General features: G+C 34.6%; 1 long non-coding RNA gene across 1 annotated transcript in view; it reads left to right on the top strand.

Annotated features, from left to right (window-relative positions):
* Positions 1–9,874, top strand: part of LOC149373323 (uncharacterized) — a 103,193-nt gene extending 93,319 nt beyond the window's left edge. The window contains exon 3 of the long non-coding RNA XR_016293414.1: positions 9,823–9,874. This is a non-coding gene — a long non-coding RNA (uncharacterized LOC149373323). The remainder of the gene's footprint in view (positions 1–9,822) is intronic.
* Positions 9,875–18,038: the final 8,164 nt, after the last annotated feature.

Below are 18,038 nucleotides of genomic sequence, written 5' to 3'. Positions count from 1 at the left end.
AGTAATTTTTTTATGATACCTTAACTTTAACGTCGTAACGTGGCGTCAAGTGAGTTTCTTTGTAAGAGGTGTTAAATTATCGTTAATAATGTGATCTACGAGTACACATTTTTTTCTGACGTCATATTTTTAACAAAACAAAACGATTTACTATGAAGGTTGAAGATGCACTTTTAACAATTAGTCTAGTTTTATATGACACTTAAATTTGATTTGTATTCAACTTTTTTTTTGATAATTTCGCATTTGCAACTTTTTCCGATATATGCGTCTTAATTTTTGGTAATGCATGATTTATATAATCTCATAAGTTACTAAACAAACGTTTTGGTGCAGTTGATTAGGTACTCAACCTTCTTTACAAGCATTGCGGTTGCTTACCAGAATTACTATTAATTGACAAAATATTTCATTAATCATATGATACGGCACTAAAAAAATGTAAAATATATAACAGTTACTGTAAATTATTTTGCTTTATTTATTTACTTTTTTTTATGCTCCAACTTTTTCGTTGCACGCACTAATTTAACATTATACATATATTTAATTTGGGGGCAAACGGCGCTGGGCAGTTAGGGCCACCTTTGGCTGCCACACTTTTCTGGTCACATGTCAAATGTGCGCATGCGTTGAATTCGGGCCGACAGCAATATTGTTCGGCAAACAGTAGTCGGGCCGATTAATTTTGTTAGGGAGCCACCTACTCATTTCTGATCGGGTAAGCCCATTTGTCTAGACCCTTAACTATATTAATTCTATCCATCTTCTTCTAATTTAAACCTAATATAAATAGACATCACAAAAACCCAAAAAATTTTGTCAGGCTTGTTTCGATACCGGCACACTGTAGATTGCTCGACAATTAATGAGGCTGTGGATGAAACTGTACGATATGAGTGTGTATGTATGGTTATCAATAAGGAAAAAGTGCATACCTCGTAAATGTTAATGTATAATTAATAATGTTATAATGTGCCTTACTGAAACAAGGCTGTAACTATGTACTCATTAACAATAAAAGCCTTAAAAATAAATATACTACGTTAGTAGGTATTTACAAAAAAAAAAAGTACACTACAATACAAAAAAAAAGAGGTAAATGCAAATACTTGTTCGCAAGCTGGTACACATTAACTTAACAATGTAAGAAGAATGAAAATTTTACAACCAAATTACTATAAAAAAAGTGCCAGTTACGCTAATATCTAAACACAATAATACAATGCTCTTTGGAAGAATTAACATAAATCTCATATAATATAATTATTGATCAAATCGAAGTTTAAGTTCAAATTAGTGTATTTATAAAAGCTTATTAGTGCATATCCATTTTTTATTTTATCAAGATTGTATTTTTTTGTAATATCTAATAGTTTAAGATCATTTGTTAATTAATTAAATAATCTTACAGCACATATAATGTAACTGTTCTTAATAACATTATGTAACTGTTCTTATAACTCAAAGTTTTTGTAATTTTTTGTAACTGTATTAGTTTATTTTTAGTTTGTAATATTCAAAATGATGTATTATTTATTGTAATTTACTGTAATAAAATCGAATGGATTTAAAATTAAAGAGTTGTTTTACATATAAATGTTTGTCCATTATTTATGTGATCATAGAATTTTATATAAATTTATATATTTTATTTCAAATTTTTACACGTTGGTTTTGTATTTTCTGTAGCACATAATTATGAGTAATCTATGCATCATCCTAAGCACTTATACCATAGTATTAATTTTCTTCATATGCCTTTGTGATATTTCGTGATAATTTTCTTCATATTATAAATTTTTTTTGTTTTTAATTTAATGGTGTGTGACAACTTGAAAACTAAAAAGTACCTCAGAATTATAATTTTTTTTTCATTTTTAAAGCATAGCTATTGTAGTTATGTATACTTTAAATAATGTTTGTTTTTCACTTAATACATAATTCAAATATTTGTTATTATCTTTCTGTAATGTTTTGTTTCGGAGAAATAAATCAATTTGTGGAATATCTATTTTGAATAAACCGATTCAAACCGAAATAAAATTTTTATTCTTTTGATAGACCGTAGTTTTTTAAAAAAAAAAATAATAATTGTGAAAGAGCCGTTAAATGTAATTTTTTTAGTTAGGAAAAAAAAAAAAGTTCAATACAAAAAAGAAATGTTGCCTAACGTTGAAAGGTATAAGCGAGATTGCAGCATCGTCAACCCTGTGTGTACAGGCAAATAACATGTTAATATAGCACTTTTTGTTGCAATGTCGAATTGATGAAAAATGCGACACTGCCTTTGATAAGAGTGCAAGATTTTTTTTTCCCGACCGAGGATTCGAACCGGCCGCCTCTCTCGACTATCACGGAGACTCTGGCGCTTTACCAACTGAGCTACTACGCGACTGTGGGCGCCCGTGTGTAACGTCGGGCATCAAGTAAGGACTCTCACTTTGCCGCACTCGAGAAACTAACATATTAGCTTTCTCTCTGGACTCCTTTGATGTGCGTACATTTTTGCATTACGGCAACGAATATAGACGCTTATAGAAGCCCACTCAACATAGGAGTTAGGACTGGTGGCGAAAAAAAATCTGATTAAAAAAAGACAGTAGATGGCGCTTCTATGTACTATTCGGGACTAGATAATAGTGTCTATAGTGAGTGAGTCGTTATTATAGTACGAGAACGTGCCTAAATACTAAATTGTTGCGCTTATGACGTTATTTATTTGGTATAGTAGGGCCCCAATCTCTCGAAATACGCGTGGATGTACTATATAGCTTAATATCAAGCCAGCACATCTTCTCATTAAGCTGAGCAGACAAACGGATGATGGAAAGACCTTGATATTTTTTAGCTAATTTGTAGCTCTGAGATGCATTAAAGGGGAACAATTGAATAATCATGCCTAATACAAGATGGAATTAACTGTCGGACAAGCTGTGGCCCTTTGCGACAAACATATGTAACTATTAATCATATCAGACGAAACGTGTAGTTAGCTTAGTTGGCTGGTGCGGGCTCCTTTTGTTTCCAACCGGCAGTCGGAGGTTCGAATCTCGCCCGCTGCATTTTTTTTTTTCTACGAAAATTGCAGTTTTTTTTTTCTTATCGCTCGCAGTACTTATTATAATTCCAGAAGACAACCACAAACAGAGGCCCGTAAGATATTGAATTCCATACAAAATGGTGAGTTTGTATGCATCAAGTTAATCTCATTGATGAACTAATGAACTCTATTCCCTGTCCTTTTTGAGCAATAAAAATGTTTGTTACTCTGAAATATTAACAATTTCGTAACTTAAATCATATGACCAAGTATTAATTAAACTTCATCCAGTTAATAACTACGTCACACTTTATATCAATAATTTATTGAGCCTGGTTATATTATTTTTTGTCAAATTTTAATACAACAAGAAATACTTAAAAAATCTAAAACTTTATAAAAAAATACAAATAATGATATGGACGTATACTTTTTAGAATTAATATATAAAAATTGCAAAGAAACAACTTTCGGGAATCAACAAAAAAGTGCGCAATAAAGTTCAAATTATTATGCTAAAGGGAAAAAAATAATAAAGTTCAAATTATTATGCTAAAGGGAAAAAAAACAATAAAGTTCAAATTATTATGCTAAAGGGAAAAAAAACAATCTTAACTTACAATGTCTTAAGTTTTTTTGACTTACAATTTTCCTTATTATTTTATTACTTTTCACGAATCACAAATTTTTTTTCAACAAACAGAACACGCACTAACTTGCTAATGGGATTATTCAAGTCTAAATTTTTTCAGTTTGGCATTCGGTTTTTTTTCAACATTTTTTTTTTTCTTGGCATCTAGGAAATCACGATTAATCCATTTTAATTTATAAAAAATGTGAACTCTAACAAAATATGCAATGATTTCGTTGCGATGGGATTGACAAGGCTCTTCAACAAGCCAAAAGTCAGAAAAATGATTTATTGTGCTTGATGTTATTTCTTTGATCAACATTTTACCTACATCTTCGGTATGAGCGTAATTATTAAAAGTCGAATCAAATGTTTCAATACATACCACGATTACTTTAAAAAACGAGTCCGAAGGTACACACAGATTACCGAGTTCATTTGCAGTTTGAAAAACTTTGTAAGCCTTAAAAAATATTAATAAATCGTCATTTTGCTCAAAATTCTTATTTTCCCGTGTTAAACTGGATTTACAATCAGTGCAGCCAGATTTTGCCAAACATTTCATAGCAACGTATCCAGCAACGTACTTCATTGAAGCTCGCAGAGGCGTGTACGAATCACTTAATTCGAGTGATTGAGCGTCGAGAGAGTTATCCAATTGTAGATCAGCACTTTCATTACAAATATTAAGCAATTTCAATGAGCCGTTGCTGGATTTGACATTTGTTACTTGAGATACGTATTCGTGAGCATAAAAATCAAAGTAACTATTATCAAGAAAAAAGTTTTTGTCATTATTTATCTTTTTTTCAAAGCTTTCGTTCTTGTCTAGGGTCTTATGTACTTTATCAAATTCGGGGGATGCTAAAAGAGCGACCGTTCCGTCCGGTTTACAGTTACTGGAATGGGAAGCTGAAGATAAATTAGCAGTGATGCTGTACTGTAAATTATATCTTATTTGAATTGCTGTCGGGTTCTGATTATGGCCAGAACGGTCTCGCAATGCCGCAAATAAATTTTCCAACGGGTCCTGTTGTAGATGAGTCGTTAGCAGATAAACTCCCCCTTGCTTTTTCATGTCCTCCCACTGGAGTAGAATACTTTTGATAGTTAATTAAACACCGTCAAAGCAAGGAGGATTTCCATTTTTATCATTGCATTTCCAAGAATTAACGTACTCTAAGCTGTTTTGTAAGTACTGTATGACTTGAGGGTTTTTATCAGATAATGGTCGTCTTAACGGATTTTTATCGTTACCTGACCTACTATTCAGACAGTCAAAAAGATGGTTAATATTTTTTTAAAAATTTGCTGTAAAAATACAGTATGGGTGCATAAGTGGACGTTCCGGTGCAGTAGCACCAGCCATAACTGCCGACGAAACCGAGTTACTAAATGCTTGAGTTGCCAAGCTGACGTTCATTAATTCAAAGACAGTCGGGTCAACGTGCTTGTCTGACAATTTTGGTGCTACTTTGCATGGTTGATCTCGCTCACGGATTCTCAACTCGCGAATATCACCCCACGATACGTATTCGTCACCAACCATGAGTTCGCGCTTTCCAAAGGTATTTCGAAGGCATTTAATCAGATGTGGTGCATAGTAATTAAAAAAAATCTTACGCTGCAAACGCTCAATGTACGGTTTTTCTTTTGAAATACTTAAAATTTTTAAGGCCTTCTGATTGGGGGAACCGAGATCACACACCATTGATTTAAGAACAAAACCCGCTTCTTCAACATACTTGATCACATCTAAGATTATTTTACTCAACATTTTTCCATCAACAGCATTATGTGACACGTAATAGCAAATAGGTTGCCTCCAATCAAATTGTCTACCCCTCAATAAAAATACTAACACATGATTCCCACGGCGTGGTGAACGACCGAATATGCCTAGATCGGCAAAACCTTCGATCAAATCTCTTTTGGGATCGTACTGCAACCAAGTTTTTATTGACATTTCGTCCCACATAAGTATACATTCGCGTTCTTTTACAGTCATATTACTACTTTTGTCTTGTAATAGACGTAGTAATGAAATGTTTCGCCCGGGAGATAAATCTAACTCGTTAACCCACTTTCGGATTAAGTTAACGCACGGCAAAGCAAAATTTTTTTTATCGCGTAGGTAGTAATAGGCCTCGGGTGATTTATAAAATAAATTTATAGCAAATTCTCTTTCATTATTTGCCCACCTCTTTTGCTTTACGTGATCAACTTGCATTTTAAAAAATTCAAGTTCGATGTTCTGCTGCTGTCTGCATGTACGGTTTCGCGAGTAGATAAACTATTTAAATTCAAATTCGTTACGTCACATTGTTGTGAAGTACTACTTGGGATCGTGTCCTCAAGATAATTTCGCGGCAGTGCCGAATTTTTTAGTTTTTTCATTCCATTGCTGGAATAATAGTTGTCTTCCTCGAAGTGATCACTGCACACTCGTCTGTTGTCAAACTGTCGTTTTTCCAGTCCCACAAGATGTATGTTTCCGATGTTTTTAATCCACTGATCGCGCCTGTGTTAAAATTGATTATAACGTTTGTATTAAAAACGAATATCCCTGTCTCGATATTTTATCCTATTTCTCATAAGGAAATATGTGCGCAAAAGTTATTGGTATCACCATGTACATGATGGAACAATCACAACGTTGCACTTTCATCAGAAATATTTATTACACTGGTAGAAACAATAAAGAAAAAACGTACCGGGAGTCATCCATGGGAAATCTGTGAAACGATTTTGATGGTGTTTTTTGTTTCGAATTACAACAGTCTATAAAGGAACACTGGATACGGGGTGAAGGCATTTTTCGTTCTCGTAAACATACAAAAAACTGTTCATTCATCCGTCACTGGACAAAATAGTTTACAATACCGGATTAAAACACTATTACTGCGTTCATCAGCCAATTTCAAAATCTCTTGACTGCGTCCGTCCTGATAGTGACACACGAGAAATTTTTTTTTACAAACAAGGATCCTGCATAAACTTGTCAAAACAATAATAAAACGAGATAGAGCAGAGTGTGCTCCCGGTTATTGGTCGAAATATGCGCCCGGGATTTGAATGAACCAGTAGTAGGCAATAATTTAAAATTTTTTCGAACCCAATGAGAGCTTTACTTCGGTAACACAAATAATATTAAAAGGTACAATTGTCAAAAAAAAATTTTTTTATTGTAATGTACATACAATCATTGTAAATAAATACAAATAAATTATAAATGGATAAAAATCCTTAAACAAACATTAAAATATTCGGAAACATTAAAAACAATTTCAATCTTTGATAAAACCAGCTACAAACGGTCTGAATAATGTTTACGAATTTCGAGCAGATGCATTTGTTGTATGTAAAATTTATAGAAATGTGAGAATTATCATTGATAATGCTACCTACATTTTCGAAAAAATAGTCTACCTATTGTTCTCACCAGTTCTATGTTGTCATCACAATGAATAGTAAAAAATTATAATATGTACTAATAGATAGCCAATGTAGGGATCGTTATTGTAAATACAATTTAAAAATGTAATTGGTATTCTCTTTACCGTGCTACCTTCACGATAATGTATAATAGTATACTTATGAATACGTACATGTACACGTTGGATAGACCATTGACCAATTAATAATCATGAAAACACACATTGGTACTGAAAAACATTAAATTATGTACAAACTTAATATGTTCATACGTATATATTTCACGTAATCAGGAATAATATGCGCAAAGTTTCTAATTGCATCATTTGAAATTTGAAATTTCCGCATGTATTTCATTAATTCAGAGCGCTCAGCCAGCAGCGCCTCTACGTGGCTGGGTACCAGAACTACTATCTTGGTACCCAACAAACTCTTCGCCACTTTTTAACACAGAAGTGGGCTTCTATAAGCGTCTATATTCGTTGATTACGGTGAGTAAATTTATTTTTGCGCGTGATTTCAATTAAGCTAGTTTTTTTTTGTTTTTGTTGAAATAATAGAAGTAAGTCACACGCCCAAATGAAGAAGCTTTAATACATGTAAATAAAAAAAGTTTGACATAGCGCATACCACATGTGCTTACTATACATTGCGGTATGCACACGCAGTAAGAGGAAAAGAAAGTAGGTATACTTATTCACCTCATACAGATGCACCTCCTCGCGCATCAGGTGCACGAACAAAGGGAAAAAGATGTGTTGTTGTAAGTAGTATGGTAAACAACAGGTTCATTCGCAAACTTACGCGCGCTCATACAATTTACGTAAGCGCGAACGGGGTGGTAAAGAAGGTGAGGGGGAGGGGGGGGGGAAGCAGCAATCGGCCGGCCTTTACAAGTGTATATAGGTATATCTCCTTCTCTTGGTACATAACGTCATTGTTCTCGCTCTCCTGGGTATGGATTCGTCGCGACTAGACATCAACTCATCTACTGCGCGTGTATTTTGTAATTCGGCCCAACTCATATACTACGAATTTTGAACAAAAAAAAAAATTATTCAATTTTACTATAAAGAAAAAAAAAAAATTTAAGACCAACAATCGATCGATCGAAAGGCCGATAGACGCGTTATATGCAACCAACAAGTACATATACAATAAAATACGACATTATTGCATGTGCGATCTAAGTAATCAAGTATTTGGGCATCGACGCGTTTGCTCGAGAAATTTTGTATTTATCTCCGTCTTCGGCAGTTCTACGTGCAAATATATTATACGTATATAAGTATACTAATCAATCGTAGCCATGTACATGGGTACTATTCCCATTCACTAACTATGACTAATGAAAACATTCCGCAACTATGCGAAACCACACGATGGATGACTTTAACTTGAATCAAGTGACACGTTGCTACCAATGCTGGGTTTCACAAACCTATATATACACACAGAACGGCCATCGATGATGGCACGTGGCTGGCACGACGAGATTGGTAAACAAAGAGAACATTATAGGATTTTACGGATTCGCTGCGGGTTGAGAGTATTATCGTTGGAATGAGGTTATTTTTTTTATTTACGTCGGAGTTGTATTAGCGTCGGAGGGGAAGAGAGAATAGAAGAGAGGGGGCGTGCAATAGTAGCACGTGGTATGGTATGGATTCGCGAGGCAAATCGTCGCTGTGTAGGTACTATAATATATACACATGTACGCACTGTAGCGGAGAGGGGCTGGAGGGAAGAGAGACGACAATAATATTTTGCTGCTGTATAACACGACCAGGGAAGTAAGCAAGAGAGAAGATGCATACAAAAGGAGGAAAGGAAAGGGAAAAAGGTTGCGACACATACTCGTCATATACTGATTTTCGATAAAGATTTTGCAAACACTAAAATTTATAGTTTACAAACAATAATATTTATAGGTCAACATTTAGAATGAAACCAAGACTTATCTTAGAACTCACACGAACTGAAGGATTGTCTTATGTATAAGAAAGACGACAGTTAAAAGTCTGCAACACCTACCAAAATCTATAATTACATTAGTATTTGTACTATAATTGTCCAAAATAAATTTCCCTGCATTAAATTTTGTTGCTGCCAATTATATGTAGGTAAAAATAAAAAATGTATTATTACCCTGTACAATGTTATAAATGACGGTATTGTTTAGATACATAAGACGTTATTTCTAGTGATAAGGAATGTTTGCTCCATAACCTCTTCACTTGCAGTCATTCTGTTACAATGACTCATATTAAATTAGGGTAGTATATTTGTAGTTTTACGGGATACATGGTTTTAATTCCAAACTGTCTAGAAACTATCAAACAAATGTTCAATAAGTAAAAACAACAACCTGTCTTTTTGTCACATGCCTACTCCAAGGAGATAAATCAAACACGTTTCTACAATTTGTGAGGGTGCATAATTATATACCTATTATCATCTACATATAATTTTCATATTAAGACATAATGATCCAACTTAAGATTATGTATAAAGGTTATAATGATCCATTATAAACTTTTTCGAAATTTTTTTTCCTCAACTGCCCAATATTTTTATAATATCTTGGACGAATTAATTGCAAATCTTCAGTAACTTCTCATGAAAAAAATACTTTCTTAGTTTGCAACTACTTTCTTCTAAGTACATGTCTTGTCACTTTGTTTTATTGACTTTACATTAATTACTTTTTCAGCACCCGGAAAGGACGAAATCGTTGGTCAGTGCAGTCACCGAAAAATTCGGGAAAAAACGTTTTCCTCTGCAACTCAGCCAAATATAAAAACACCCAGCTGAGATTGTAGTATGTTAAGGAGCATTATCAGACAAAAGTACTAGAATTTTTTGTTAATTTTGAAGCACCCGGAAAGTACGAAATCGTCGGTCAGTGCAATCATCGAAAAATCCGGGAAAAAACGTTTTCCTCTGCAACTCAGCCAAATATGAACAAACCCAGCTGAGATTGTAGTATGTTATGGAGCATTATCGGACAAAAGTGCAAAAATCATGGAAGACCATTGTGTTCAGTAATTCTCACTCTTTCAGAAGAGGTATGATGTAAATGTACACAAGCTCTGTGTCGACTGTGTCATAGTTGTAGATATACTAGCCAATACTGGCAACTGTAACTGCCAACTCTTACATTTCGATATTGTGTCCCTACAATTGCTACAACTACTACATCGTTTTATTTATGTACGAACCTGATGTGATATGTGCCAGCTTTTCACGCAGTAACGATTATCGATAGTTGAGATGTAAACTTAAATAAGTCGGTTCCGGCAGTCATTTGTTCCGTTACAGTTGCAATCTTCAGACTTATTTGTTCCCATGAATAACATTTACTCGGAGAATCTAACATTACCTGTAAGTCAGTAATGCATATATGTATCCTAAACAATGTTGAAATTGAGAAATCGTAATAATTGTTTGTAACTGTATTATTCACTCTGAACGTTTTACCATACCGGTTATATCTTTTCTTATTTTCGTGAACATACGTTTTTATTGTACATATCAGTGATAATGCCTTACTCCAGCCAAAAAGAAAAGACAATGGAAAAAAAGGCAAGAAGATACGCAAATCTCATGGCTAACTATGTATCTACAATAGAGGACGTCGACGTTGACAAATATAACCTTGGGTCCCTGATACACAAGGTGAAAGTTTACAAAATTAGTTTGTAATTTGATTTTCAGATATTTAAAAAAATTTCTCCTTTTTTTTATACTTGTCCCTCTCTCCTTTTACAAGATATATGTTTATTATATTAATAGAAGTCGCTTAATTCTCAGCTGAATGGTTGAGAGCACAGGAAAATAAAGGTAACAATGGATTTTACGTCACTGGTGCTCCGTAAGAGAAAGTAACCGCCCGCTACGCGATTTTTTACTTACCGAACACCAGGAGACGTAAAATCGTATACACACCACGTTCGGGAGCCGTACCATATAACTCTTTCCGCTTCACGGGCCTATGTTTTAACATAGGCCCGCAAAGCGAAGAAAAGTTATATGGTACGGACCCGGGGGTTAAGAAGTGCCCTAGATTTAACATTAACCGCCCGAGGGGTAGCTGAGGGCGTTTATTCATGTGAAATTCTGAACCTCGCTCACTAGGTGCGTAATGTACTATAAAGTTAACGTTTTGTCAGCTTGGTTCGCCGACCTCATCAGGTGAAATTTTTATTGGTCAAAACAATCGAAATAAGAGTACTTGTAAAGTTGCACAGCATTCGGTATCTACATATATCTGTGGCTTCCCGGAAAAACAGATCAAGTCCACTTTCCTGCTGTGCCTAGCGTTAGGTACCGAGACAAGACTTTATAATTTTACTTGGGTGATCCAAAAATGCAACGGACTTCCTTGCTACGAGTCGTTTTTGGAACAATGATAGTGTCCGTCACCTTGGCACTTGGATGGGCAGGTATATGGAATAATTCGGAAACGCGTCTACGAAGAGGTTCAGGCACATATGGACGTAAAATATTACCAGAGATGTCACAGTGAATTTTATGATGTTCCTGGCTCCATTCAATAGCCTTAAACTGAAGCGAGTGCTTTACCGGATCTTTAAGTAGGTCTACTAATTCAGGATCAACTTTTTTGAGCTATGTGAGCTCGAGAATAATAAACTCAACCGAAAGAAGAATGAGATCCACTCGAGATAGGGCATGAGCAACTAAAGTGTCCGCACCTGCAAGGTGTTTAATAGAAGTCGTGAATTGAGAAATAAATGGCAACTGCCTACATTGGTTAGGAGAAGCCTTCTCAGCCCACTGTTGAAAGGCATGGATAATGTCGGTTTCCAGACATTATCCTGGAGTTGCTCAAGCATAGCACCCATCGCCAGGTTCAAAGCATTAGACAAGTTTGTGCAGAAAAAGATGGGTGACATATAAGAGTGACATCAGCCAAACCCTGCCAGAAAGGCAATTTCTGTTTAAAAAAAATTAAATTTACTTAAGTTCAACTGTAAACCAAAATTCTTCAAACACTCAACAACTATGTTAAGATGTTTAGCATGTTCCTCGGGGCTTGGTGAGAATATCAAAATATCATCAAGATAAACAAAGACAAATTCTAAACCTCTAAGGGTACGATTTATGAAGCGCTGAAATGTTTGACAAGCATTTCGCAACTCAAAGGGGACCACCAAATACTCAAACAGCCTAAAGTAGACCAGGAAAATTATATTTGGCATGCATAATACACAGTAAAGTGAGAACTTGATACTTTATGTTTTCGACCACGCTGATCACGGGAAAAATAATTAAAAAATTGTGAAAGCCTGGCAACTCTGAGAAAAAGGTTTGTTAAAGTTTAAAATACTCGTAACTCTGGAACAAAAGCACCTAGCGTGAAATGGCTTGCACCATTTGAAAGGGGAGTAAAAAAACTATAAAAATCAATTATTTATGTAAGTTTGATGAACGTAAATCCTTGAGATATTTAGTTGCAAAGATTTGTAAGCAGTGGCAGCTGAGCTATCCCCACCACGTGGCCATGCTTCTCCTTACGGTCTGTTACTCCGTGCATACATAGGTAAGTATATACCCACTCAAGTAAGCGCAAAGTATGAGGCTCTTTTACCGTCAAGCTTGAATCAGATGGCGCCAGGGTACGTCGCGGCTGTCATGGCCGTCTCACTCACACAACATTACTTTTCAGTATTGTATGTATACAGGAAATTAAAGTGTAGTGGTAAAGCGCAATATTTGAAATTTTGAAATGAATAAGGAAGACAAGAAAGAATATTATGGGAGCTTAAAAGTTTCAGAATTGAAGAAGCTTTTAAAAGGGAAAGGAGCAAGAGTCAGTGGAAGAAAAGCAGAACTCGTGGACAGGTAAGTGTACATTTTAGTTTATATTTACAAGGCTATTTATGTATTTGTTTACTAATGATTGGTCTACCAATTGCTTCGAGCCACTTTTTTTTATCACACTATCAGAAGGAAATTTAAATTTCACTTTCTTATCGCAGGATATTACACTGCACTTCATTTTTCCTACTATCTTTAAACGTAAATGCAAGCAAAAATTGTCTGCAAACAACAGCAATCATTTACAAAGGTTGTGTCTTCTGCTTTGCTCATCACACAGATAGGCTCATGGACACGATACACAACTGTAAATTTGACGGTGTGTAAGTGCAACGGCCATGACAGCCGTGACGTGCCCTGGCGCCATCTGATTCAAGCTTGACGGTAAAAGAGCCTCACAGGTGAGAGCGCGGGACTGGAGAGGAGGGAGAGAAGAAAAGAAGTTATGAGCCAAAATGTTAAAAAATTCGGTTAATTCTCACAATTTGTTAAATAACACTTGAAGCCAACGCTTTTGTTGGACAAAAATATTTTTTCCAATAATTAGACTATATTAAATTTGTAAGCGATTAAAATGATTTCCTTCTAGGTGGCAGAAATGTTCTTATTCACCCATTTTTCGTGCTTTAACTACCGGACTACAAGGAAATGACTGTGATGTCTGATTAATGAATTATTTATTATCTGTAGTTATTTATTATGACATTTTTAATGTTATGTATAATATTTAATGTAAGATGATAAACTATCAACGTAAAATTTCATAGTAATGTTTTTTTTTAACTCGAATACAATGGAAGTTATTTGCATATTTTTCAGTTGAAAACTATATTATTAGCGTCACTTTCTTAATAATTGCGTTCTGCTGTGGAAAAAAGTTTAGTTTAATAATCAAGACAGATTTCTTACAAAAAAGACACTTGATGTTGTACAGAATTAAAACGAGAAGCTGGTTTAATAAGGCAGTACAAGTCCTTCCTCACACAGAATTTTCCAAAAAATGAATATTATAATTTTCTGTGCCATGAAAAACCGTGTCACCAAGCCTAAAGTTCATGTACACGATTTTTCCCTTGTTATTGAGGGTACATATAACTAGAAAAAATTTATTTCAAAGGTGTGCCTTGAAAAAAAATTGCGTAAAGGCAAATTTGGATTGGATTTCCTGACATACGTGCAAACATGGCTTTTTAAAGACCTTTCCGAAAAAGATACGATTTATAACAATTATAAATACTTCCCATTAATATTAATGCTTGCAAAACTAAATGTTCATTTGAGCTGTGCTTATTGATAAAATACTCTATTTATTTATACACAGATAATTTGATTATTTCCGTCAAGACTTTATCAACGGGAGTAATATTGATTTTTACGTTACTTATTATCTGCATCACGGGTGAAACCTTAATAACAGCAAGCTTGGATGTGGCGAAACAATCAAGCTGGATAGCTTGAATAATTTTCTGGAGGATCCAAATTCTCTGAAATTATTGGGTTTGGCTTTGTGCCGTGCACAAAAGCAGTCGTTACAGATAACTGTTGGCTGGAAGACAGTCATAAGCCTCAATTTTTTCTGTAGTACTATGAACAAGCTTTACTCAGCTTTTTTGATTTTGCAGAATTTAATCTAGTTGTACATGTTTACATAGATCAAGATTTATGTGTATGTATCGCCAAGTCTGGGATTAAAAGTATTAGAACCAGGTATGGCACATTGTGGCATAATTACCGTCAGGTTGAAATAACAAAAAAATGTACATGGTAACTTGACGGTAATTATGCTACAATGAACCACACCGATTAGAACTCCCTAGAGCCTTGAGACTTGACTTACATATACATACTCATAACTTCTCTCTTATAGATTACTAGTCCTGTGACCGATAAACTCTTTTTAGCGCATCTAATTAATGCACAAGTCATAATTTTTCTCACTCTTTATTAGAAACACATAGAAATAATGTATGTAGTCGTAAAAATGTACGAAGTGTTATGTAATTTTGAAAGGACATTGTGTATCATCGAAATAAACACATGGTTGATCAAAAACAATACGATTACTTTTTTTACCAATCGATACTTCTTCCCCATTAGTTTTTAAAGTCTCGTGCTGGACCAAATTCTTGGGTGACTGCAATAATAGAAACAAGATACTAACCAAAATCGCAGGAACAAGAAAAATAGTATATTACGTATACTACAGGAGAAAATAATACCTGCTGAAATCACACATTTGCCACCTTACTCATCATGTACGGCTTTGCATACCCCTGATAAGTATATTTGTATTATCACACAATTATACATTGTTTAAATCATTATACAATTATACATTAGATTATACGCTATTTAAGGTAGTAACTTGGTTGCATTGGTTATAGCTACAAAATGTGAATATCATTTGTTGTACTTCTTAGAGCAACTCAAAATAAGCCCGACCAGATCGGACTTTGCACGCGCAAATAAATATCCATTCTTGCTTCGAGTTTCTTCAAGTGATTCTGAGTCAATCCAATCCAAGAAAAAAAGCGCTGTAAATGGCTAAACAAGTTTACAGTAGGTACAGATAAGTATAGTTTTTTTATTTTATATTATAATGCTTTACGTCCGGCTCCTAGAAAGGGCCCTACTGAGGGCACTTAGCACTTTGGAGAAGGAAGGGAAGAGGGATGAGGGAGGCCTCCCGTTACTGGGAGGGGGGTAGGAGGAAATAAGGCAATTATGCTGCGAGAAGGTTGCTTAAATCCTCCTCGAGGGGCATTGCGTGGTGAAAAAGCAAATGTGAAAAATCACAGAGGTACTTGCCCGAAAATGTTGCACTGGCCGGGAATCGAACCACGGTCTCCCGCGTGCCGATCCACAACCTAGCCAACTGAGCCACCGCGCGCTCGATAAGTATAGTTGCTTGATTTTCAAAAATTTTCAAAATTGTCTATGTACTAAGCTATACGTACTTGTTTTTTAGCTAATCACAGCGCTTTCTTTCGTGGATGGGATCGACTCTGAGTAACTCAGAAAAACATTCTGACATCATCAGTGTAGCTCTTTATTTAAAACGCTATTTTTTCAAAAGTGAGAGCACGCAAACACCAAAATGCTTTAATACAAGCTTGATTTTTTTTTTACGTGTCGGCATCAAATACAGATAACGTTGTGTTATTTTAACTTTGGTAACAAATTTTTTAGCCATGTATTCAAGCCGTATTACAGTATCAAGAGACTCAGATGTTAAATGATGATAATGTCGTATCGTAAGTATGCCTTGTGAAATCATTGATACATGGCCTCTCAAAAACAAACGTCCGAGGTAGGAAACAATTTTTTTTCTGTTCTGAACTATCAAAAAATATTTTCGATGCCTCAAACTTTCAGATAGCACATCGTAAAAAATTAAAAAATCGACGTCTAGGAACCAGAAGCCGCTAAAAATGAAATTTTTAAATGCTTCGCGTTACGGTAATGACATTTTAATCAGTGTTTTTTCAATCTTACGGCCACGCAAAAAAATTTTTCGACTCGATCTCAAAAACGTATTTAGGGAAAATTAGTTTACACCATTTTAAAAAACGTTCCAACTTAAAATAATTTAGTCCGTCGTTTTTAATCATAGGCTTCACGGAATGTCGCAGTTTTTGTGAAATGATCCATGTGTGAAATAAGTATACCTACAACTTTTTGCTTTACATCTATTACTTTTAATGCATGTCAAGTATTTTATATAAAATGGTTTAACTCTACTAAATATGATTGATAAAATATATTTTGAACATACCACTTGTCATGTATTGTAGGGAGAATACACTTTTAAACGTTTCGCTTCTCAATATTCATAGGATACGTTTGGATGGAGTCTGAGAGTGAACAAGAGAGAGAGAGAAAGAGGTTAGATGTGGTCTCGTGATGAACCTCTCTCTCACTCTTATGAGCTTCAAGCTAGTCTGGGACCTACTCCCCCAGACTCCATCTAAAACGACCCTCAGTATTTTGAAATATTTAGACTACGTCTCTGCACAAAAATGTTAATTTACATAATTTTTATTAGATATAACTTATTTTAAGGGAACTTACAAAGGTATGCTTTCGTCAAAGTTGTCTTATCAACGAATCATACCATACATATAAATATTATTGTTAAGTTTCATAATGATGAAACCATAAATTCGTAACGAATAACAATTTTCTGAATTAAGTCTCAAGTTCATTTACTATTGGTTTCTACTCTCTTGAACTTCAGAGTCTTTAGACGAACGTAAGTTCCTTGATCTCTTGTAGCTGGATGATCTGTTTTTCGGATTCTCAATGTACTGATTGTTTCATTAGTCGATTTTTTTTCACTATTTTTTTTCAATTCAAGCATCTTCCGTGCATCACTGTTTCAAATAAAACATTGTGTATTACTACAGCGTAAGATCAATACAGCATAAATATACTTGAGGGGGCATCAAGCACAAAAAAAAGTTTTACCAATTCACAACAAAACTTTACACATTTATACCTAAAGTTTTAAGATTTTGATTGGCATCAAGATAAATGTAGATTGGCATGCTAACAACATTAACTAAATGAAATAAACCGCATGTTTCAAAAACTTTTTCGAAATTCACATTTTGAAACTGAGAAACGTTTCGCACAGCAAGACCATAATGTTTCTAAAGTGTCTATAAATTCTTTGAATATTAGAAGCTAAAATCAGACAGAGCATAGGTTGGTAATTGACAGTCACGAGCCTTTGAAACTCACCATTTTATGGAGAAAAATATAGGACAGTGGCGCTAGTGCCATGGGGCCGATTTCACGATTTTCACGATCCCAACAAAGAACGTATCTAAAACGCTTTTGAAACTTACATACTTATTATCAAAATTTTTAAAGCAAAACAAAATCATTATTAAACGTTTTAGTCGTGCCATAACCCTTGAAAAGTACAAATAATAATAAACTATTTGAAAAAAAATTTCGTGCGAAACGTAATTGAATTTCGGAATATACGCTTCTGAAACGTTAAGTACTACGTACAAACTATGAAACTTTTATTATTACCATAGTTTTCTGGTTGGATATGATAATAATTCTTTAATAACGGCT

This window comes from Copidosoma floridanum, unplaced genomic scaffold, assembly GCF_036245765.1.
Source record: "Copidosoma floridanum isolate Cflo_tuat_1 unplaced genomic scaffold, Cflo_Japanese_pri ptg000032l, whole genome shotgun sequence".
Lineage (NCBI taxonomy): Eukaryota > Metazoa > Arthropoda > Insecta > Hymenoptera > Encyrtidae > Copidosoma > Copidosoma floridanum.
The sequence above is the reverse complement of the archived record's forward strand: the minus strand, read 5'-3'. Positions and strand labels throughout refer to the sequence as shown.